Below are 23446 nucleotides of genomic sequence, written 5' to 3'. Positions count from 1 at the left end.
TGCTTAACGTCCATGTCATCAGATAAATGAGATGTGACAGGACCAGTAAGTCTGGTGATTTTCACCACCAGCACGATTGCCTTGAAGTATTTTGTCTCCTTGGAATCTCTTTGGCTCCACTTCCCAAGGAAGTTGACTCCATGTTAATCCTGTTGACTCACAGTGGCTTTAACTAGTTTGCCCCAGCCCTGGGGGAGGGAATGCCCCTGGGAAGACACAGCCTCCACCCTTCTCCCAGGAAGGCATGCTAATTACCACAAGAGGTGGCTCATATCTTAGCACAGCCCTGAGAGTTGAAAGAGTCAATTACTTCTTTAGGGATTGTGTGTGGGGTTAAAGAGGATGCCCTCTCCAAGGTCTTCCAATTGAGCCTGGCCACACTCAAAGAAGAAATGGCTTAAAATGGTGATGAAGCAAGACAACATATCTTCATCACCCATAACACAATCCTACTTTATAAGGGAACTGGTGTTGGGTTGACTTACAGGGACCTGGATTCTTTATCAAAAGATGGGAGGCACTCGGGAATTCAATAGGTTGCCCTTGAAAACAATTCTTTATTTAATTATTTTTTCACTTCATAATTGCCATTTAAATACCTTGCTATTGAATTACATGTAGGTCAGGATTTTAAACTTTACTCTGGTTTTGCTTTAGTGACAAAAATATTGGTATTTGCTTTTATGCACTCTTCACCATTTCTATAACTTCTAAGGTAGATGTTTTATTTAAATAGTAAAATCTATTTAAGTCCTCCAAATCAAGAGTTTGAAGAAAATGAACATTTTAAATGAATAATTCTATATAATAAAAGGCTAATATGCAAATTGTCCCCTCGACTGGAGTTGGACAGGAAGTTCAACCCAGAGTTCGACCAGGGGGCGGGGCTGGCCAGCCAACTTCCTGCGGCCCCTCCCCCCTGGCTGTGCACGAATTCATGCACCAGGCCTCTAGTTTAAGAATAAATTACTATTAAGAAAACGTTTTATTATGAGACATAATGATTAAGAAAACATTTTATTAGAAACTTAGACCATAAATTGAGATGATGAATGACATTAGAGTACAACTTACTAGGAAAGAATTGATTTTGATAGGTAGAAATCCTTGAGAGATATTCCGCTAGAGAAAAAATGTACTCTTTAAAGCAGTATGATTATATGACTTAGGGTTTATATAAATTTAATTTGGATATTATTACCATGACCATGACTTAATTATTTGATTTTTCTAATTGTATTTCCAGTATGTGAAATAATTATTGAGTAAGATAAAATTATTACTATGTAAAAGATTAACCCATGTTTACAGTACTTTCATTGACTTTATAGAACATTGATAGGACACCCATTTTCCTACAAATTCCTGTTTGAGATGATTATGTTTCTCGTCTTTAATTGCTACCCTTTTGAGTGTCATCACATTTTTAAGAAGTTCTCAGAGGACACAGCTACAAAAGGCCTTTTAGTAAATAGTAACAATAGCAACTTAGACTAAAGTATTTGCAGGGGAAGATAAAAGCTCATATTCCTTCCCAGGAGCTAGTTTTAAGCAAAGGAGCCATTTGAGATACTGTTGGTACATTCCAGAACTCCCCTTGGTCTTAATTAGAACAATTGAAAGAAACTGTTAATTTTGATCAGCTGGCGACGAGTCCTGCTGTTGCCATCAGTCATTTCTATGGAGTTCAACTTTCAAGTTCATAAGCAAAAGGGGTAGATTAAAGGATTTCTCCTCCTGGTAAATCATTAGCACAAATGCATCATTTCAAAATTAATACTTTAAGATGGAGCTGTATTTTAAGGTTATAGAGTTGCTGGTTTAAAATGTGACTCATGATGCATGAGTAATTCATTTCCCAGTGGGTTGTATATTTTCAGTTTCCATATTTAGAGGTAAATAGAATATTTTAATTTGTGGGAAATCTATCTTTTGGGAACCTATGCTGATATTCTATATATCTACATGATAATACAAATAGTTTTAGGGAAAAAGTAATGTCGGAAGGCCACACACTCTGTTGGAAGGGGACCTAGTGAAGGAAAAAAATAAAGTGAGACTGTGGTGGGTGAGGTTCCTTCAACAACTTTTCTGTTTGTAACCCAAAGCCCAACCATGGCGCAGTGAGAAGAGACGGCCCGAGAAGACACCTCACAGGGCTACCCGAAGCGCAGGCTTCCTCACTGGCTGTCGCAGGGAATAAAGGGCAGAGGATCTGGTCTCTGGAGGTGTTGCAACCAAAGGAGTTGGCTGGTCTCCCAGGGTGGAGGCGCGGCCTCTTCCCAGCCTGGCGCATGCACCTGTGCTGTACCGCCTTCCGTGCACGCGGAGGTCATGTCCGGAACCCATGACTTACGCTCGGGCAACGTGCCAATGGGATGAGAGGTGGATCCAGGGTGAGGGCCTTCCCTGTGGGTAGAGGGGAGTTGAACACGAGACCATTCTGGAGAGGGAGCTGAGTGGCCGTGTCTCTGTAACCAAGGAAAGGTAACTAGGACCCGGGGCCCATGGGCGAAGTAACACCGCTGTGAAGAGGAGCTCCCTTCTCAGCTGTTAGTACTTTGGACCCTAAAGGAAAATCCGTTTATATGAACCTTGAACCTTGGACCAACTTTAGCCATTCATCACTTTTGCTAAATTTCCGCTTATAAATAACCCTAAGCCCCAAGTTGCAGACGTGGGTACTGGGTTCGCCCAGCCAAGATTGGATTGAGGGAGGGGTGACCTAATGCAGAAGCTTGGCTTTCCTTATTTACATTCTTTTTCCAAGATGTTACATTAATTTTTTTCTTACTGATTTTTAAATAGGCCATGCCATATTTGCATAGGAAAGCATAGTTTAATTTCTCCAGCAATTACTGGCCAAAACGAGCTTATATGCACAAAGTGGAGAAATTTGGCGACGCCTGCATGGCAGTTTGCATCCTGGGCTCTGCAGGTTAACACCAGGAAGGCATTTCAGTAGGAGGTGGGAGGCCGGGGCAGTGAGGCAAGCTGCAACCTTATACGCGGTGCAAAAGCACTTCCATTTCCCACTTTCCCCCAGTAAATGAAGACAGGATGAACAGCTAAAATTACTAATTGGTTTACTGATCAGTTGTACTTTGTTCGATTGATTCGCTATTAATTCTGGTTTGTGGTTCACAGAAGAGGATGGTTGGCGCCAACCTTCCAGGCAGCCGATACCTGACACCCTGCTGGAGGCTGAGGCCAGGGAATCAGGGCTTGGCTGGAGCCGTCCCCCCTCTACCCCCCCGCCCCCCCCCAGCCCCCGCCCCCCCTTCATGAAAAGCCGCTCAGCTCCACCTGTCCAGGGAGGCGAGCTCATTTGCTTCAAGTAAGAATCAAATGTGAGCTTTTTAATCTGATGTTTGATTTTTGCATAATTAGGAACAAAAACACCACATGCAAATAAAACTTGGGAGTGTAAATCCTTTTGTTCATATTCTTTCCTCCCATATGTAACCACAAACTTCACATATAGTCACACACACACACACACACACACACACACACACACACACACACACTCCCAACTGGCTAAAGAGAATCCCGTGAACTTCTCACTGTGGAGAAAAAGATGAACGAAAACTTCAATGTTGACCTTCCCGGATGCATTTTCCATGTAATTTCTCTTGAAACATCAGAGTCAGAGGCTGCAGAGCTGGGGCCCTAACACTGCCATTCCCACTGTTCCAGAGCCAGCGGGTAGGAGTGGGGGAGGCGCAAAACGCCTCTTCGCCTTGTTGTTTTTCACAACATTGAGAATTGCTGACTCCGCTAATATTCGTCCCTCTCTAGCCACCCCCGCCCAAGAAAATGATCCGTTTCATGCCTTCTGTTCTTAAGTGACTGCTTCTGTCCATAGGCATTTTTACAAGGCTTTTCTATGTTATTTATTGCTGAATTTTCTACTGTCTTTTTATGATGAGGAATATATTGATGCCAACATTATAAAAGTATATGACCGTGTTTAATAAGAATTGAAATCAGAATTAATACGCATTTTTGGCTCTCAAGTCTAGATTGCTCTTGTATAGATATAGCATGTAAAGTTTCGTGAAAGCCTTTTCCACATTGTGTGTACATTCCCACCAGGGTGACATTTGTCTTGCACTCATTGTGGATTTCTGCAGCCTGTCAGCACATTTCTCTTCCACTAACACCTGAATACCCACCATATCAGTTAGGATTATATTAATGTGCAATTAAGAGAAACCTAAGTAGCTTCATAAATACATGTTTGCTTGTTTGTTTGTTTTTCTTATCTGACATGGAGCGTAGGGTTAGGCGAGCCAGGGCTAATGCTGCCATTTAAGACCAGACCCCCTCTACCTTCTTGGCATCCTCAGGGCATGACTGACTTTCATGGCTGATAATCATCTGTTCCACATTCCGGGTGAGAGGATGGATGAAGAAAACCAAACCAAACCAAACAAAAAGAGCCCAGCCAGTGACTTGAGCTCATTAGTTAGGCCACATCCTAGACACACCTAAATACAAGGAATTCTGAGAGCAGAGTATGTCCAATGGGCACACTGACATCTTTAACAAAAAGGGATTTCTATTGAGAAGTAAAATATGAGGATTTATATTAAGTTTGATATGCATTTATTGAATTTACTATCCACAATTAAGGCTCGAAGATTCTATTTTTTCCTTTTGTTTACTTTAGCCTATTTGAAATTACTTAGTTAATGTTTATTTTCTATCTTATCCAAGTACAATAAAAGTTCCAAAAGAGCAGAGACCTTGTTTTCTTTATGTTCATTTAATGTTTAGGGCCTACAACCATTTTTAAAATATAGTAGTCATTTTTATATATTTACTGAATAAATGAATGAATTTATTCATTCATGAATTCATTACAGATTTATTGAACATTAGGTTTACACCCAATGTTAACCAGAATTCTAAGAATTAGAAACACAAACTCAATGTCAGTTTTTTAACATTGATGTGCTTAAAGTTTATGATGAAGTGAGTCAGTCATGGAAACAAGTGAGGTGATGTGCCAGTCAATAGGACAGAGAGTGGCATAGAAAAGGATAGCAGATCCTGGTACAGCCAGGAAACTCCTAGTAGATTAATATAACCAGACAAGAGTGTGCGTGCTGGGTTGGGGAGCAAGTGGTGGGAGGTGGGAGGTGATTGGAAGAGGAAGGTTGGAGTTCGAAGATGTGAAATTGGAGATAAAAACAAAGGTCAGGTTATAAAATGTTGTTAGTCAAGCTAAGGAGTTTGATCTTGAAGACAAATAGAAAATTTAACACTGCATAACATTTTTTTTTAATTTTAGAGGTAAAGGTCTTCTAGGAGTTTTATGGTTTCAGTTCATATGTTTAAATGTTTACTCCATTTTCAATTAATTTTGTGAGTGGTGTAAGATAGAGTTTAGTTTATTTTTCTGTACGTGGTTGTCCAGTTTTCCCCAACGTTATTTATTGAGACTATCCTTTCCCCATTGGATAATTGTCTCCCTTGTCTATATGTTGACTATATATGTGACAGTTTACATCTGGGCTCTGGATTCCTGTTCCATTGGTCTATGTGTCTGTTTTTCTGCCTGTATTATGCTGATTTTTAAAATAATATATACTTTTATTGAATTTAGAGAAGAGAAAGGAGAGAGATAGAAACATCAATAATGAGAAAGAATCATTGATCGACTCCCTCCTGCACACCCCACACTGGGGATTGAGCCTGCAACTGAACCGTGACCTCCTGGTTTATAGGTTGATGCTCAACCACTGAGACATGCTGGCTGGGCTGTATTATGCTGCTTTGATTACTATAGCTCTGTGGTGTAGTTTTAAATCAGCTGTGTCCCTCCAGCTTTGTTCTTTGAGAAGGGGTTTTTATTTGGAGCACATTTTTCAACACCATGTTATTATATACATACATATATATGTGTGTATATGTGTGTGTGTGTGTATATATATATATATATATATATATATATATATATATATATATATACTTTTTATTTTTCCCCCATCACCATTTATCCTCCCTATATCCTCTTCCACCTTCACCCACTCCCTCCATCCTCCAATCACCATACTGTTGTCCATGTCCATGAGTTCTCTCTCTTTCTCTCCCTCTCTCTCTCTCTCTCACTCTTTTTAGAGACTAAATTCTAGGCCATGAATAATTCTTTCATTGAATAAGTTTATTCTTTTGGTCACAGTTAGAAACTCCCTTTAGATTTATTTCTAAATCCCGATTTTAATCATCTATCCTAATCCAATCATGTTTTCAGCTTCTAATGAAGAAAGCAGCACTTACACGTTCACATATTTGTATCCATCTCTGAGCATGTAATTAGAGGTATGGATTAATAATCATGCCTGTTACTTACTCTATTTATAAGTATAAGTTATACACTGAAATGCCTCTAAGTTCAGAAAAAGAACAACAATTTGATGCTTTTTAATTAATAAAACATTCTAAGTAAAATTAGTGGAACCAAATAAATATAAACTTGCCCAATTTAATAAAAAATATAGTTATTATTTTCTATTTCATGACTGGAAACATGATTTATAGCTAAGAACTTTCATCTAAATGTATTAAGAATATATTAACCACATACTATACTTTCTTCAGATGAAAATGGAGCCAATATTATAAGACTAATGCAAAATACATGTCATGATAAGATGAACACTTTTGGGTGCCTTGTAAAGTTGGATTCCAGATCTTTGGGTGCGTGTCAATGTCTTTTACAAACACAGGACAGTGTTACTGCATCGCTAGCATTGTTCACAGATCACCTGGCTCTCTCCTGTGGGTCAATGTGGCTGACACTCAGCTACCACTGAAGCCGATATTCACACTTCATGCCTATTTTCCTTATCAATTAATTCAAGAAGATTGGCTTTCCCATTGGTTACATTTATCAGACTGTTTCTCTAGTCTTTGTTTCCCTCTGCCTTTCATGATGTCCTGGAATTAATTGAAAAGAATGACAATCCTCCACAGTTTTGTAACAACTCTGAGCCCCATAGGAATCTTCATATCTTTTCGATTTAGACTTCACTGGGTTTTCCGTACACTTAGTCCCTTGTCGGAAAATAATTGCCGGAAGTGACTTGCAGCCATTTGTGATATTAATTTTAATTATGACATAACTTCTGTTTCTCCCGATATTATTTCAGAGCATTTAACCTGCTTCAAGACACGTTTCCGTGAGGAAGCAGAGAATGGAGTCCATCTGCTCCCTGGTGAGTCTCACTCGGCACCGAGAGCAGTGCCATCCCACCCGCCCATGCCTTTCACACAAGAGACACCTATTTGCCTTCCTGTCGTTTTAATTTCCGCATCCGGGAGTCTAGTGTTCCAACAATCCCGATCTTGAACCTTACCCTGGTGTAATTTATTAGCATCTGTAACGGAGGCTCTTTCTAGGTGAACATTTGTTCCTTTTCATTAAGAATGGGGTGGCATGCCACAGGTGTGCAACCGAGAGAGAACAAAACGGGGCAACTAAGAAGCTGTTCAGAGTCCGCAGAGTTCATTGAAATAGAAACCTGATTGGAAGTCTGGAGGAATGGTGATAAGGAAACGAATCCCAGACTCTATATCTCACTGGTGGTCCGTGAGGTCTGAAAGGTTGGCAGCCGCTGCTCTAGAGCGCCTTTTCGCTACTACTGTGGTCTTTTTTCTGCTGCCGAGTGAGTTTCCAGCCCCATTTCAAATCAGCTACAGCAAGGACACTAGTCATCTCAGCATTCCCAGGAGAATAGTGACAGGGTTTTTTGACAGGCTTTCTCAGAGAGCAATCTGCCACTTTATCCGATTAAGCTCTCTTAACTGATGCCAACCCTGCATCCATACTTTGTCATCCTTTACTTTGTCAAAATAAGGTCATCCGTACTCTGTCAGAGAAGCTTCTGTGGTTAGCAAGGATGTGAGGCAAGATAGAAGTGTGTGTGTTGGGGGTGGGGGAGATGTCTTCGCTAAATGAATAAGATGGCCCATGTGACTTTCTTAAGATATCTATTCATTGTACAATTTCTCAATTTGGAGAACATGAATCCTTATGGGACCATTTCCTAGCTTATGTCATAATTTAGTCAGCGTGTCACATTATTTATGTGTCAAGAATCAAGGACCCTGGTAGTGGGTCTAAAACAATCTATAGATCCACTGCTTGATAAAGAGACAACTGCGTGTTCTAGTATTTGAACTGTAAATCAATCATTTTCTATTACATAAGTGCCAATCCAAGGACAGGAGTTGGTGGAGAGGATGTTAATGAAACATAAGATGTCGCTCCTACATTGAAGGAGAAATGAGGTTCATGTCATGTGACATTAATGATAAACATACAGGGTCAGAAAATGGAGAAAACCACCGCGAGGAGAGAGAGAGAATCACAGAAATACAGGAGTTGAATTAAATTGTGTGAGAGAGTGAAGACAGTGGGAAAATGAACCCTTGTATTTTTTTTTATTTGCTTATTTTTAAAAGTATGCTTTTAAAAAGCCTGGTGTTTTAAGATGGCATTGTCTGCATGAACCACACCACAGATCTGTGACTCCCTACAAATCCGAATAACAACTAAATGTCATGCTTATTAAAAACCTGTTGAAGCCCTGACTGGATTACTCAGTTGGTTAGAGCATCATCCTGATAAGCCATGGTTTCAGGTTCAATCCTCAGTCAGTATACATATAAGAAGCGATCAATGAATACATAAATAAGTGGAACAACAAATTGATGTATCTATCTATCTATCTATTATCTATCTATCATATCTATCTATCATCTATATCTATCTATCATCTATCATCTATTTATCTATATCTATCATCTATCTATCACCTATACCTATCTATCATCTATCTATCTATCTATCTATCTATCTATCTATCTATCTATCTATCTATCTATCTCTCTATCTATCTATCTATCTCCATATCTTTCTCCCTCCCTCTCAAATCAATCAATTAAAAAAAAAAAAAAACAAGAAGAGAAGAGTAAAACTTGAGTGGAAAAGTATTCAAAAAATACATTCTTAGCTGAGCAGGCCTATGAGAAATGTAGCTGTTTAGGTCTAAAGGCGTAGCATAGCCAGGGGTAACCATGCCCAAAGGGCCAACAACATTGATTGCAGGCCAAGAAGCAGGTAAGGAGGAAAGGGCAAGCATGGAATCCCGCCTATCTAGACGGGGAGTGTGAGTACATTGTGTGTATGATTTGGGAAGGAGGAGTGGGGAGAATTTAAAAGACGGGACGAAGCTGTTAATAAGTTAAACATTATGACGGCCAGTGTTCAAACGCCACACTGTGGGATAGGCTTTAGTGGGTGAGATGCGGGGAGACTACCAAGCGGACGGTGAACCGTGAGTGCGCAGGCCCTCCACGTGTCCCAGTTTCAGCCAATCCATCACTGAGGCGGTTAAACCTGAGCGCAGGGTCTTTTCCACCTTGCCCCAGGCCCAAGGCCTCCTTGGGGTTTGATGGAAATGCTGGTGCTGTGGCTTAGGGGCATCCCAGCATTAGGGCATCCATGAAGACGCTTTAAAAAATAATGTTCTTCTCCAAAATGAGATAATTCTTCCGAGGATAAAAACCGACCTCTAAAACAGAAAGTGTCATCAGTATTCATAGGACACTTGGAATCCTGTGTGTATTGTTGGCCTGAGTTATGGGAGCAATGGGAATAGAATAAAATGTGTGTGAAAACTTAGAAATCTTACAACTGCAAATAGCTTCATTTTCCTCATGCTGGTAAAGATCATGTATAAGTGTGAGCAGATATTAACAGGAACATAACTAGGAATAGTTTCCTTGTGTTGTTTTCAAGCACATGTTTAGAATGGACAACAAAGTGCACATATTTGACTGTAATGTAGCTTAGTCCTTTCTCTCCAAATGCTGCAAGCTTGGGTTTTATCCCTCACAGATGCCTCAGCTACCGAAAGTATCAGGGCATATGCTTCTGTCATTTTCCCCCTTAAGATCTTAGCATATTTTACTTTTCTTTTTGTTTTTCAACCTTCTTCCAGGAAATATCTCTTTACTTAGTCTTCTGGCCTCCAATCCTTCTTTTTTCAAAGTTATTTTAATTCATGTTCAACATGGCCAACAGTTGGATTCATTATTATCACTTTATATCACACTCTGTTTAAAAGCCCTCTATGGTTTCCACTGTCTTTAGAATAAAACCAGTTAATCTCTCTCCCTTGCCTCTCCAGTTTCTTCTTATGCATCTTGCTCTCCTATGTTCCTAGCCTTCCACCCCACCATACGCACAATATTTGCATCAGCCAACTTCCTTTATATTTTTGTGTCATATGATCCTTAAACTTTAGACTTAATGCCTTCTGTCTGAAATTCTTTCATCCCCTCTACACTTGGCCACCTCCTCCTGACTCTGTGGATTTCAGCTGTTTGATCTTGAACTACCTGTCTTCCTGTGGGTACAGACAGGACTTTCTGACGACCCAGCATTTCTCATCATGTCCCGCACACAGTAGATGTTTGATGGTATTTGTTAAATGAACACATGAAGAATTCCCCTAATCTCCTCTCCGCTTCTTCAGATCCGTTCTCAGCAGGCCTGCACTGAAGTCTCTCTCTTCTGGACCGGAAGAGAGGTCCTTCCTGCTGCCCAAGGCTCATTCAGCCACAGGAACCCTTGCTCACTCTCCTTCCACAACATCCTCCTCCTTTCCTACTTAGGTTTCTTCAAAGTCTCCCCACCTTCATTAGGTGGAGTGCTAGCACCTCAAATATAAGCACAAAGATAAGTATAATATACTTACATAAAAAATAAGTAGACTTATTACAAACTTCCAAAAAGCAAATCAAAACAAAATAAACCTCACTATCCCATGTTTTCTTGATGTCACTATAGTTCTAAGGTTGATGCCAGCATGCTACATTACAGGACCAAATTAAGCACCACCTTGAGCTACTCAAATTGTATTGGCTATTGATTGAAACCTTTTGAAACATTTCACAAGAAGCGAGAGAAAAGTGGCGAGGTAGGTTCCCACATTAAGAAGAGTGTCTATCGGGGTGGAAGGACCACACTACCCGAATCCTATGGTGCTTCATGTGCATATGGAAAACCGATGAAACTAAGCACGGAAGCAAGGAGCTCCTGAGTCATTGTAGACAAAGACAAATAAATAAAGTATATGTGTGCTGACCCGATATAGGACGGGATGGAGGACCAAATGAATGCTGAGTGTTCCTATGCTCATCAACTTTCCCCCTGACAGACGGATAGTAGGACCACAGTCGATGGCATGCACAGAAGCTCAGCACATGAAAATTGCTTGGAGCCCAACACACTTGCTCTATGAGAGATGCAAGCCTGTCACAGCATGGTGCCCTCTGCCCAGACCATCCATCCGTCTTGCTTCCGCCTCTGTCTGAGGGATTCTCACCACATTTCCCATTCCTTCTCAAGCTGTCTGCCTCTAAGATGCCTTCTTGATCTGTGCTTCCACATTTCTATGTGCTATTGCAGCAGAAAACAATTCTTTTGTGTAATTAGAGAATATTTTTAATGTAGAAATTTTCTTATCATATGTTTGTCATATTTATACACCTGGAATATGTTTCCAGATAGTTTTAATTGTTTAGATAATTTGAATTATTTGAAATTTGAATTACTACTGGAATTTGTCTCCTGCGGACCACCTTTCTAACACTGCTCTTTGTTAAGAACATGTATTTATCCAGGACATTATTGACAAATAGTCGTGTTTGGATTTTAGAGAAAGCATTATGGTTTTATTTCTGGTAGTGTAAATCTAGGTACAATGCCTACTAATTCAATTTTGTGTGCATGTTTCTTTTTTATAAATATGTATTGAAATATTATAAATAATGGTTTAATGATAAAATATGAAGTCATTTTTATGTTCTTTGCTCTAGAGAGCCAAAACAGTTATTTGAACTTTGATTACAGCTAGAATGATTTACTTCTTAAGAAGGGGACCCTAATAAGGAGGGAATCAGGGTATTTCCACATTTGAACATTCTGCAAAGGTTGTTAAAGTGAAAGATGATTACCCCAAATTTTCTCTGTAAAAAAATCATCCAAGTATAGCATGTTTGCTTTTTATTAGAGAGAACTAAGTTACTTCCATGGAAGTTTGTGAATTTCAGAAACAGGCTTAGTGATTTAAAACACGGAGAGTTAATTGCATGTTAAATATATGTCCCTAGGACCCTCTGAAAAGGCCTGGTCCTAAGGCCCATATAACATGCTCCTATTTCCAAGTGCTTGCTTATCTGCTTTTTATCACCAGGAATTTTACAAGGTCCTTCTTTTTTGTAAGCAATTTAATAATGAGTTGTAAAGAAATCCCCACAAAGCACATTGATTTCTAGGTTACATTCTCATTCTTGTTTTTTACTAAATTTTTGCTTTCAAATAATTGGTCAGAATTTTATTTTTTAAGGGCTTCTTGAGTTCCTTAAATAAATTCCCTGAGTCTTTACTTATGGTTTCCATCTAATTACTTCTATAATTTTAGGTAAGTGAGTAGAAAAAATTTAGAGAAATCATTATATGTATTTCAGTTCTGTATCTGTTGCTTGCATATCTTACTGCTTACTCGATTTTATGTTCAAATTTCTTTATACACGTCTTATTTGTTGTATGCCAATTGCAAAATATATGAAAGTGTTTTCCAATGTTTTTTCCTTTTTACAATTAAATAGGTTATTTGATTTTGAGATTTGATTACAGTTGGGGTTATTTTCTTATAAAAATAAAAATAAAGGGGCGTTCAAAGACCAGAAAGTGCGCTGGCCTTTTATATTCAAAGATTTAATAAATATTGGTTACAGTGAAAGATCATTAAAGAAAATATCCTCTTTCTATTCAATTTCCCATAAAGGTAGGGGGTGAGCAGTGGGATTAGCAGTCTGTGGTTCCTAGAATTTAATTGCTTCAGAGACGCGGCATGCTCCCTAGTAACTTCTTTTACCTGAAACAAATACCTTCTCTCCTGTTCTGAACCCGGAGAGGTAAAGTTGATCTTTCCAAGCTGTATTTTGCATCCCTTACTCATTCTTTTACACGTTCAAAACGTCGAGAACACATAAATGACTCACGGATCTCAGTCCTTGCAAAACTGCTTTACACCCCAACAAAGCCATCATTCATCTGTACGCACTAGTGTATAGGAGTGAAAGGCAGGGAATTAGAGGGAGATGTTCTTTAAATGGAACACATTTTTAAAGAAGCATTTGTACCTTCTTAACCCACCAGACGGCACAAGATGAAAAGGTCATTTGTTTTGTTATTTGTTAAGTCTGAAGTTAAGAGACAAGGAAGTATTTGAACATTTTCTACTGTCCGCGACAAGTCAAGTCTCCCCTAGTCCGTGGATCATGGCCTGTGGGCATGCTTGCCCCACTGCTCAGCGAGAACCAGTGATAATAGGGGTAACAGGAGACTAACCATCTGTCAGTGAGCTTGGAAAATGATGAGCAAAAAGAGGGTGAGTTTGGGGTAAAGCTCACTGACCGTCCATTCCTACCTCTAGCATTTCCTAGTCACTGACACTGTCCCTGGATCTTCCCTTCTGCTTTAGAAAGGTGACATGGGAAAGAGAACATAAGTATATTGTTTTGCGTGTCTGGCTGCATATTTTTATACGCCTTGTCATTTTCCTTACTCGGCCACATGTTGACCCCTTCCTCCCCCGATTTATAAACAATATACAGTGGGGCCTTAACTTACGAGTCTCCCAACTTACGAGTGTCCCGACTAACGAGTGTCCCGACTAACGAGTTTTTTGAGATGCCAACTCTCAGCCGATTTTTTGCATTGAGTTGATAGAGTAATTTGAGTTAACGAGCTCAATAATGAGCTCCTTAACGAGCTTGGTCTCGGAACGAATTAAACTCGTAAGTCAAGGCCCCACTGTATATGTTTCTCCCAATGTCCCTTTCTTGCGTATCTACCCTATTCGAGGTGTAATCAACTCGAATGACATTAGCTGTCGGCCGTGTAAATGAAAATGACTCCCAAATCTTCATCTTTTGGGTGAAAACTGCTCCTGAGGTTATGTTTTCTTATTTTTGATTTTTCCATGATTTCATCTGCACTTCGTGGAAAGCTTCCCTTCGTCTGCTTTATTATTTTTTTTAAAAAATATGTTTTATTGCTTTTTTACAGAGAGGAAGGTGAGGGACAGAGAGCCAGAAACATCGATGAGAGAGAAACATCCATCAGCTGCCTCCTGCACACCCCCTACTGGGGATGTGCCTGCAATCAGGGTACATGCCCTTGGCAGGAATCGAACCCAAGACCCTTCAGTCCACAGGCCGACGCTCTATCCACTGAGCCAAACTGGCCAGGCTTGCTTTATTATTTATTATTGCAGAGCCGCTCTAGTTTTATGCCTCAGTCCTCCAGCTCATTAGAATTGGTTTTCTTTAACTTTGCAACTAAATACACCTTTATTACTTTACTTAGAATACAGCGAGCCCACATTGAGTTTAACTTGAGTTGCTATTGTAAACAAACTACATTGTTCAAACCTTTATCACCAATCTATGCTGTTTCAGAGTGCTCTTTTTTCATTCAGGTCCCAGTGTTTGCCTAGCAAAAGTCCTGACTGGAATTTAAAGTTACAACTAATGTTAAGTAACATCCCCTGGTTAAAAACTAATTTAGTACACTCAGGGTGGGGCCGTGAATTTTAACCTAGAAATGTCACCAGCTCTTGTTTTAAAGGAGCAGTATAATCCTTGATTTTGAAAAGTGCGTTTTGGCAAACATACTGTTTGTGGACCCCCGTAGCACAGCCAAGATTTAGAAGGGCCCCTTCACGCCTCCAAATCCCTCCCCCCCCCCCCACCATCTTCTTTTGCAATCAATTCCTTCGGCCAGCCTAGGCCTCTGGCAACCGCTGGGGTGTTTTCTGGCTTTTTCCTGAACATCCTGTTGATGGAGTCACACCGGGAATACATACTCTTTGGGAACTGTTTCCTTCACTTGGCAAAGTGCACTTGGGGTCACCCATGTCGTGTGGACCAGGAGTTTGTTACCTGGTATTGCTAACTATGTCATTACAGTGTCCGTGTGAGTGTTCCATGTTACACACGTGCCGGTTTGCTGACCCGTCAATGGTTGAAGGATATTTGAGTTGTGTCCAGTTTTTGACAATCCCAAGTAAAGCTGCTCTAAGCATTTGCATACAGGTTTTGTGAAAACACAAGTTTTCGTTTTTCTTAGGCAAATACCAAGGAGTGGTGTTGGCGCAAGCTCCTCAGCCAGGGACTGGACCCCTCCGGGCGCAGGAAATTGGAAGAACACACCAGTGGCCGTGGATGGGTGGGACACACTTTCTTAGGAACAAAGCAGGTGGGTGGGACACGCTTTCCTAGGAACAAAGCAGCCAACTGCCGGCTGGTCAGTGGCACCTCATATACCCGCTCAGACGAAGGAGGCCTCGTGCCAGTTCCTGAGGCCGTGCCGCACCAGCATAAGCCGGTTACCTAAGGGCGTGCGCCCAGCACCTACAGTGCTACTGCTGAGTCATCGCCCTCAGGCACGTAGGGCAAAGGGGCCTTTAGCCTCCTGTGCCCTCTGGTCAGGGCCCCACACTACAATGGTGGGCATATGGTAGATATGTTTAATTTTAAAAGAAACCACAAACCTGTTTTCTAAAGGAGCTACATAGCGTGTCTCCACAGCAATGCTAGATGTCCAGTTGTTCTCAATCAGTGGTTCTCACCCTGGGCTGCACATTAGAATCACCTGGGAATCTTTTTAAAATCCTGATTTCTGGGCCTCCTCCTCCGGAAATTCTGTTTCTTTGTGATGGGGTGGGGCCACAACATTAGTCACAAAGAAACAGAATTTCCCGAGGAGGAGGCCCAGAAATCAGGATTTTAAAAAGATTCCCAGGTGATTCTAATGTGCAGCCAAGGTTGAGAACCACTGTTCTAAATCATGCAGCTGTGTGGTATTGTTATTTCCTTTTACTTTGGAAAAACTATTTAGTCATTCTGTGTGATATGGAGTAGTATCTCATTGTACCACACAACAGCGGTACAACATTGATTTAAGTTTGACTTCCCTAAAGACAAGTTATTATAAGCATTTTTTCACAGGCCTATTTGCCATCTATCTATCTTTTTGAGCTGTCTGCTTGTTGAATTTATATTTGTGTATATTCACAAATATACATACATACGTACATGCATATGTATTTTTCTAGATTCACGTCTTTGTCTTATGGACTTTCAAATATTTTATCTTAGCCTGCAAATTATCTTTTATTTGGGCACTGCTTTTCCTTTTACCTCTGTCCCTGATTTGTAGTAATATTTGCCTTTTTTTAAGACAATTTTTTAGAGTACTTCTAGGTTGACGGCAAAGTTGTCGGGAAAATAGAGAAATGTACTTTAGAACCTCTGCCCTCTACACCCGCACAGCCTCCTCTGTTAACATTCACGTTTCTATCAACAATGATGCTACTCTGATAGATGCCAATGGCCCAGAATCCATGGTTTACCTGAGAGTCATTCCTGGAGTTCTCGGAGCTTCCAGAATCTCTGGGTTGGTGCTGACATTAATTTGTAGGAATGCTCAATCATTATTATTTCAAATATTTGCCCTGTTCCTTTCTCTCTTCTCTTCTGATATGTCCCTTACACATATGTTATACCTTTTTGTGGAGTCCCACACACCGTCTCTGAGTCTGTGGCTGTTTTTGTTTGTGTTTTTGAGGATTCTGGTGCTATACCCTCTCCCTCACAGATTCTTTCTTCAGCTGTGTCCAATCTCCTGATAAGTCCTTCAAAGTCCCTCTTCGTTTCCGTTAGCAGTATTTTTTATCTCTAGCATATCCTTTTTATTCTTTCTTTCTTTGGATTTATATCTTTCTGTGTATATTGCCCATTTATTCTTGCAGGCTGTCAACTTAATCCATTAGAGCCCTTCCCACAATGGTCACAGTTGCTTTAAATCTGACTGATGAGTCCACGATCCTTGCCAGGTCTGGTTCTGATGCTTGCTCTGTCTCTTAAGTTGTTATTTTGCCTTCGGTATGTCCTGTAATTGATTGCTGATGGACACGATGTACCAGGTAAATGGAACCGCCATGCGAGGCCCCTGGGGCCATGGCGGTGAGGAGAAGGGAGGGCGGGTCCTACAGCCCGTGAGGAGCCTCAGTGTTCCCTGAGTCTGTGCCTCTGGGCTGTGAACTTCAGTTTCCTTCTCTCTCTCCCCCCAGAATGGGCTGCAGGTGGGGAGTTCCCTGCCCCCAGGTGGAGAGACAGAGCCAGTGGGAGCCCTGCGTTCCTTTCCCGGGGCAGTTTCGCTCTGATCAAATGCAGCAGGTTAGGTTCTGGCCAACCAGCTTCACTTGGGGCAGGCCTTCTGAAGAACAGAAAGCTCTGGAAGGTTTCACAATGGCTCCCTTTCTTCTTCCCTGGGGACCGTGGGGATCTGGTCCCGCTCCGGGTGGCCAGGCTCCCAGTATCGATGCCGGGTCCGGAGTCTTCCTCTCCGGAGCTGAGCTGTCTGCTCTGAGAGTCGGGCAGCGCCTCCATGGAAGTTGGGGTTTCCCTCCGACACTGCTCCCGGGTTTCTGCTGGGCGTCTGCTCGGTAAGCCTGCCCGCTGGCCTGCTGCCTCCAGCCTCGCGGGTTTGCCCTGCGTCCTGCTCTCTGCGTCCTGCTCTCTGCGTCCTGCTCTCTGTCCCTTCAGGTTTGGCTCGGGGTCAGGACATGGGACTCCAGCTCTTTGCACGGGGGAGCCTGGGATTCTCTCTTCCTTCTCAGCAGGGTCCTCCCCACTGCAACCTCTTAATTTGGGTGAACTCCAGTTTACTGGTGTTCCCCCTCAAAGGTCAGGTAGTGGTGATGGATCTAAGAACTCTTTGTTTAACCTAAGGTCAAAAAAGTTTCTGTTATGTTTTCTGATAGAAATTCTATAGTTTTATGTCTTTTGTTAGCTCTTTGAACTATGTTGGGCTAATTCTTTTTAATGTACGAGGTTTAGATTTTTTAGTATTCTTTTTTATTTATTTATAAATGGATGACCGATTTATTTTTCAGCAACATGAATTGAAAAATTTCTTCTTCTTTTTTTCATTGACTTGTTTTTGCATTTTGTTATTAAATCACTTGGCAATATTAGTGTGGGTGTATTTTTAGATTCTCTATTCTGCTGAATTTTTCAATGGCCACACTTGCTACCAGTACCTCAGTAGTCTGGAAACTGTTCTTGTGAGTCTTCCACTTTTGTTCTTTTTTCATATTTTTTGACAATTCTAGTTTATTTTTCTTCCACATGTATTTTTGAGTCAGCTTGTGTAACTTACCAAAGGTTGTGTTTGGATTTTGATTGAGAGCACTTCAAATGTATAGTCAATTAGGAGAGAATTATTATCTTAAAATATTGTCTTCCAATTCATGGTATCTGTTTCTCCTATTCAGTCTTTTTTTTAAAATTTCCTTTCACCTCCTTTGAGTTGATTAAGCATTGATTTATGATTTTATATGTCACCACTATTATTTATACCCTGCCCAAGTATTCTAGGGATTTCCTAAGTTTTGTAACACTCAAACTTAATTTTATTATGATCTGCTTTTAATTGATATTATTTGCCTCACATGTTGTGGGCATTCCATGCTTACATTTTTTGTTCCGCCCTCTCATTCTTAGTGCTATTTTTATTACACATGCTGCTTTTATGTATTCTCTGAATACTCAATACATTGCCACTAGTTTTGTTTTAGATAGTGTTATGGTAAACTCCATTTGTCAACTTTAATTTTTAAGTTTTTGTATGAGACTAATATTAATAGGTTGTTTTTTGTTGTTGTTGTTGTTGTTTAGGCACTGCTTATAAAAATCAGACTCAGCTGGCCTTAGCTAGACTTGGCTGTGATCCTGGGCTCAGCTGACAGGCAAGGCTGGTGAATAAGGTGTAAAGCAGAATGTCTGCTGTACTGTAGGTGGGCCTTATCCAGTAAGTTGAAGGCCTGAATGGAACAGAAAACCGGCCTCCTCGAGCAAGGAAACCCCTCCATCAGGCGACTGCTTGGATTAGAGCCGCGCCAGCCACTCCCAGGTCCACGCTGCAGATTCTGGACTTCTCAGCCTCTATAGTCACGTGAGCCAATTCCTCACAGCGATCTCTCTCTTTCCATCTCTCTCTCTCATATAAAATATGAAAATATTTTATATAAAAACCTCATATAAAATATAAAAATATTTTACATAAAATGTCTTATATAAAATATATTATAAACTACTGTATTACATTAAAATCATTATATATTTACATACATATAACATAATCTGGGGGCTTACGACTAATGCAGTCCATGTCCAGGACGTTTCATCTCTTCATAGAGGTCGCTGGTCCTGTCTGGTCTCATGGTCTTCAGCCTAATGCCTGCGTTAGCATTCCCCGCAGCGGTGCCTTCTAGTGATACATTTTCACTTTGTTTATCCGCGTCTTTATTTTAAATTCACTTGTGAAGTATATGTGAAGCGCATTCGTGTGAGCAGCATTATGATTTGACAAACGTTTCTTTTTTCTTTTCAGCACTTTGTGGTATCATCTATCGTGTTCGCTCGCCTGGTTTCGGGTAAGTGCGATGTGATTTTATCCTCGTTACTCAGTTGGCAATGCGTTTCCCACCGGCTGCCTTCAGATGGTCTGGCTTTGGTGCGACACAGGTCTGTGTGTGGAGAGGACAGTTGGTTTTATGTCGCGCAGTGTCTCCGAGCTCTTTGGCTGGTTTTTATAAACTTTGGAAAATTCTTGGCAATTATTTCTTCAACTATTTCTTCTTCCTGTTCTAGGAGACTAATTTTTTGTGGATTATACCATTTGATGTTGACTCAAAGCTGTTGAATGCTCTAGTTCTCAATTGTTATCGTCATTATTATTAATTGATTTTATCCTTCTGTATGGGTAACTCCTTGTAACCTATCTTCAAGTTAGGTCTTCCGGTATTTCCTAGTGAAGTTGTGTGCACTTTGCTTAACTGAATTGGCGAGTCTGTTGTCCTGATTAAACCTCAGTCTTAGGTAGTCACTGGTTCCTGGAAGGAGACAGACCAGAAAGATTGAGAAAGTTAGAAGGACTGGACCCATTATTGTTGGCTTTGAGGATGGAGAAAGGGAGGCCTTGATTTCTAAGGCCCTTGCTGCTGTGAGTGAACTTGGCTAGTTTGGGTCTTTCAGTTTTATCGACATTGTCTAATTTATTGGCATAATATTATTCATCATAGTCACTTTTGTATTTTCAATGTCAGTAGAATCTGTAGTGATAGCACCTCTCGTTACCAGGTCAGGGGTCACTGGCCTTCACTGCTAATGCTCATTGTCTTAGAAGACATTATTTGCCATATATTTTGTTTGTCTACTGGCTGCTTCAGGCAGGAGTAAAGCCAGTTTCTTTTACTCCATCTTGGTAGGAAGCAAGGTCGGGTAGCCAATATAAATTGGATGTGGGGCATTTCAGGACATTCACATTGAAATAACTTGGTAGTTAGAAAGAAATAAGACTCAAGAAACAATTCTGAACTAATATGCGAATGTGTGCCTATAAATGAATGAGTTAATGGAAGAATATATGGTATGGAATAAAGAAGAGAAAGCGAAGAACTCAAGACTAGTCCTTGGAGATAAAGAGAAAGAAAATGGCCAATAGAGATATTTAAATCAGTGATTTTTCAAGAAGGAAAATGAAAGTCTGTCCCACTCTGACTCCAACTTGCATGGTTTCAGGTAAGTGCGATGTGATTTTATCCTCATTACTCAGTTGGCAATGTGTTGTTTTCCATCGACTGCCTTCAGATTGTCTGGCTTTGGTGCGATGCATGTCTGCGTGTGGAGAGGACAGTTAGTTTTATGTCGCGCAGTGGCTCTGAGCTCTTGGATCTTTGGCTGGTTTTTATAAACTTTGGGAAAATCTCTTTGGGTTGAGAAGCATTTTGTCTGAAAAATAAAATTGGGTCTATCTAAACGCCTTGCTTTACAAATGAAAAATCTAAGATTTTAAAAAAAATCCTGTGCTTTATCTTAATAGAACTAATTCTAAAGAATTATGCTGTTGAATAAATATTTACTTGATGCTAAAACCCCAGTTTGGTTGATTGGGGTTGAACCATATCAATCTACATTTGTTTTTATTCCTCCAAGTGGAATGGGTCATGTTCTCTTTGAATCCAGTCTGTTTGTGTGAACTGTGTTGGCTAACATAGTGTGTCAGAAGTGAGGTACACTACTTCTGAGCCTAACTTTCAAGGGCTTTCTCTTTCTCTTCCTCTCTTTGCCCTTCCTCCATGATGAGAATAAGTTCAGCAAACCTGCTGGGGGATGGGGGAATGTGGAATAGAGACAGTCCCAGCTGCGGTCATCCTAGACAAGCTTTTCGAGACCTTACCTGGCAGCTGACCTCTGAGTCATTAGCAAGTCTAGCTAAGACCAGCTGATTCTTATAAGCAGGGCCTACAAAACCTACAGACTTGTGGGATAAACAAACACATACTGATTTAAGCCATACAGTTTTAGAGAGTTTTCTTATACTGTGCAGTAATTGCTAACTGATACATCCATCTAGTGTAATGCAAAAATTATAATTTTGTTCATTTCTCTTGACTAACAAAGACTTTCACATTATTTTCCTCTTCCACATAAGAAAGTGAGTATTTCCTGACAGAGGACACATTTTTTTTGCATGAATCATAAGAGGAATTTTCAACTTAGAAAAGATAAGATGTGAAAAGGATATATGATAGAACTGAAGAAAACCTATAACTACCATTTATTGAGGGCATTCTATTCACAAGATCTTTCTATATGGGGTTTTATATGGGGTTTGTATGTATCCTGTCATTTAATCTTCATAAAATATTGTAGGAGGAATACACAGAGGAGGGCAAAGTAGGTTTATAGTTGTTCCTGTGGAAATCAATAATTAATTACAGTGTATATATATAAAAGGCTAATATGCTAAGTGTCCATCTGGGTAATGATGTCATGTAGCAACGCCCAGCTTCCTCCCCCTAGTGACTAGCCTCCTTGGAGTTTCTTTAGCCCAGGAACAGGACTTGCTTTATAGCCAGGTGGAAACATTTCACACTGTAACCACATGTCTGTGAAGTGCTTTCCCCTGCCTCATCTCATTTGATCCTCACAGAAGTCCTGGAGTAGGTAGATAGGAGACTCGGTGGAATCCTACTTTCTTTTCATTAGCCAGAAAACGGAGACTTAGAAAGCTTAGAAACTTGACCTGGCTGAAAAGAAGAAATGGTGGACCTTGAAAATGACTTCAGGTTTTCTCACTGCACAGATTATAGTCAGACACTGCTGCAGTTCAATATTTTACCCTTTGTTCTCCCTGTGTGATCTATAATAATAATCTGCTTTGTGTTGATATTTACTGCTGTGTTGCTGACAGTTACCTGAAAGAGAAGTTGGGGTGCTTTACTGGGCTGGAAAAAGTTTAGCAAAATCAGAAAGCAGGTCTAATTAAGCAAGTTTATTCTATATCTATAAAAGGCTAAGTTGACTCCACACTTGCACAATACATATAAAGCTCTTGCTGGTGCCAATCGCACACGTGTGTTTCGATCTCATTGTCAATTGTGAATTTGGTTGACACTTCTATTACAGAGAAAGGGCGAATAGCGATATTAAAATATTTCTTCTAATTAATTTCCTTTCAATGTGCACAAATCCGTGCACTGGGCCACTGGCAATTAATAAATACTAATACAAGAATAAACTCCTGTTTCACATACTCACAGCTGTAAATCTTCTGTTGCCTAACTCTGTATAATTATATACGTTTGCATATGATGATTCTGAAATTAATAACCTGAAAACCAAGTCTGTGTTCCCATAGTCCACCAGTGGTGAGGCCTGAGGCCTTGAGGTCTGCGATGCTCACTCCTGGGCCTATCTCACTTGCACACAAGAGCTTGGCATGGACTCTCCGATGTGCTTAGGCAGGCACCCTGTCTCTGTGGAACTCACCTGCATAAAATGATCACTGTGCTTTCACACTGTGTTATTACTCAGTTTCCGTGTTTATCATACCCCAGTGTAGTAGAGCTCGGGAAGTATGTCTCAGCGCTGCGGCTGATGCAATGGTGTGAGCACACTCCACCATGACATGCTTCCCCGGCACACCTGGATGTAGCAATGCCCGCCTGAACTAACTCCTAGAGCCACGTGCATAGTACCCCAGCCTTTCAGCCATTGGTCGCCTATAGCAATGTGTCTCCCTCTGATTGGTCACCTATAGCAACATGTCTCCCTCTGATTGGTCGCCTGTAGCAATGTGTCTCCCTCTGATTGGTCCCCTCATGCTATATATACCCCTGTAGTTCCACAATAAAAAGGATCTGCGTCAATGAACCTGGTCCCCGGAGTCGTGCATGCAGATGCCCTAGCGCGTTGGGGCTCCATTGTCCTCACCCCCGAGGGACTC

The sequence above is a fragment of the Myotis daubentonii genome, chromosome 4, assembly GCF_963259705.1.
Source record: "Myotis daubentonii chromosome 4, mMyoDau2.1, whole genome shotgun sequence".
Classification (NCBI taxonomy): domain Eukaryota; kingdom Metazoa; phylum Chordata; class Mammalia; order Chiroptera; family Vespertilionidae; genus Myotis; species Myotis daubentonii.
This window is presented reverse-complemented; position numbering follows the sequence as displayed.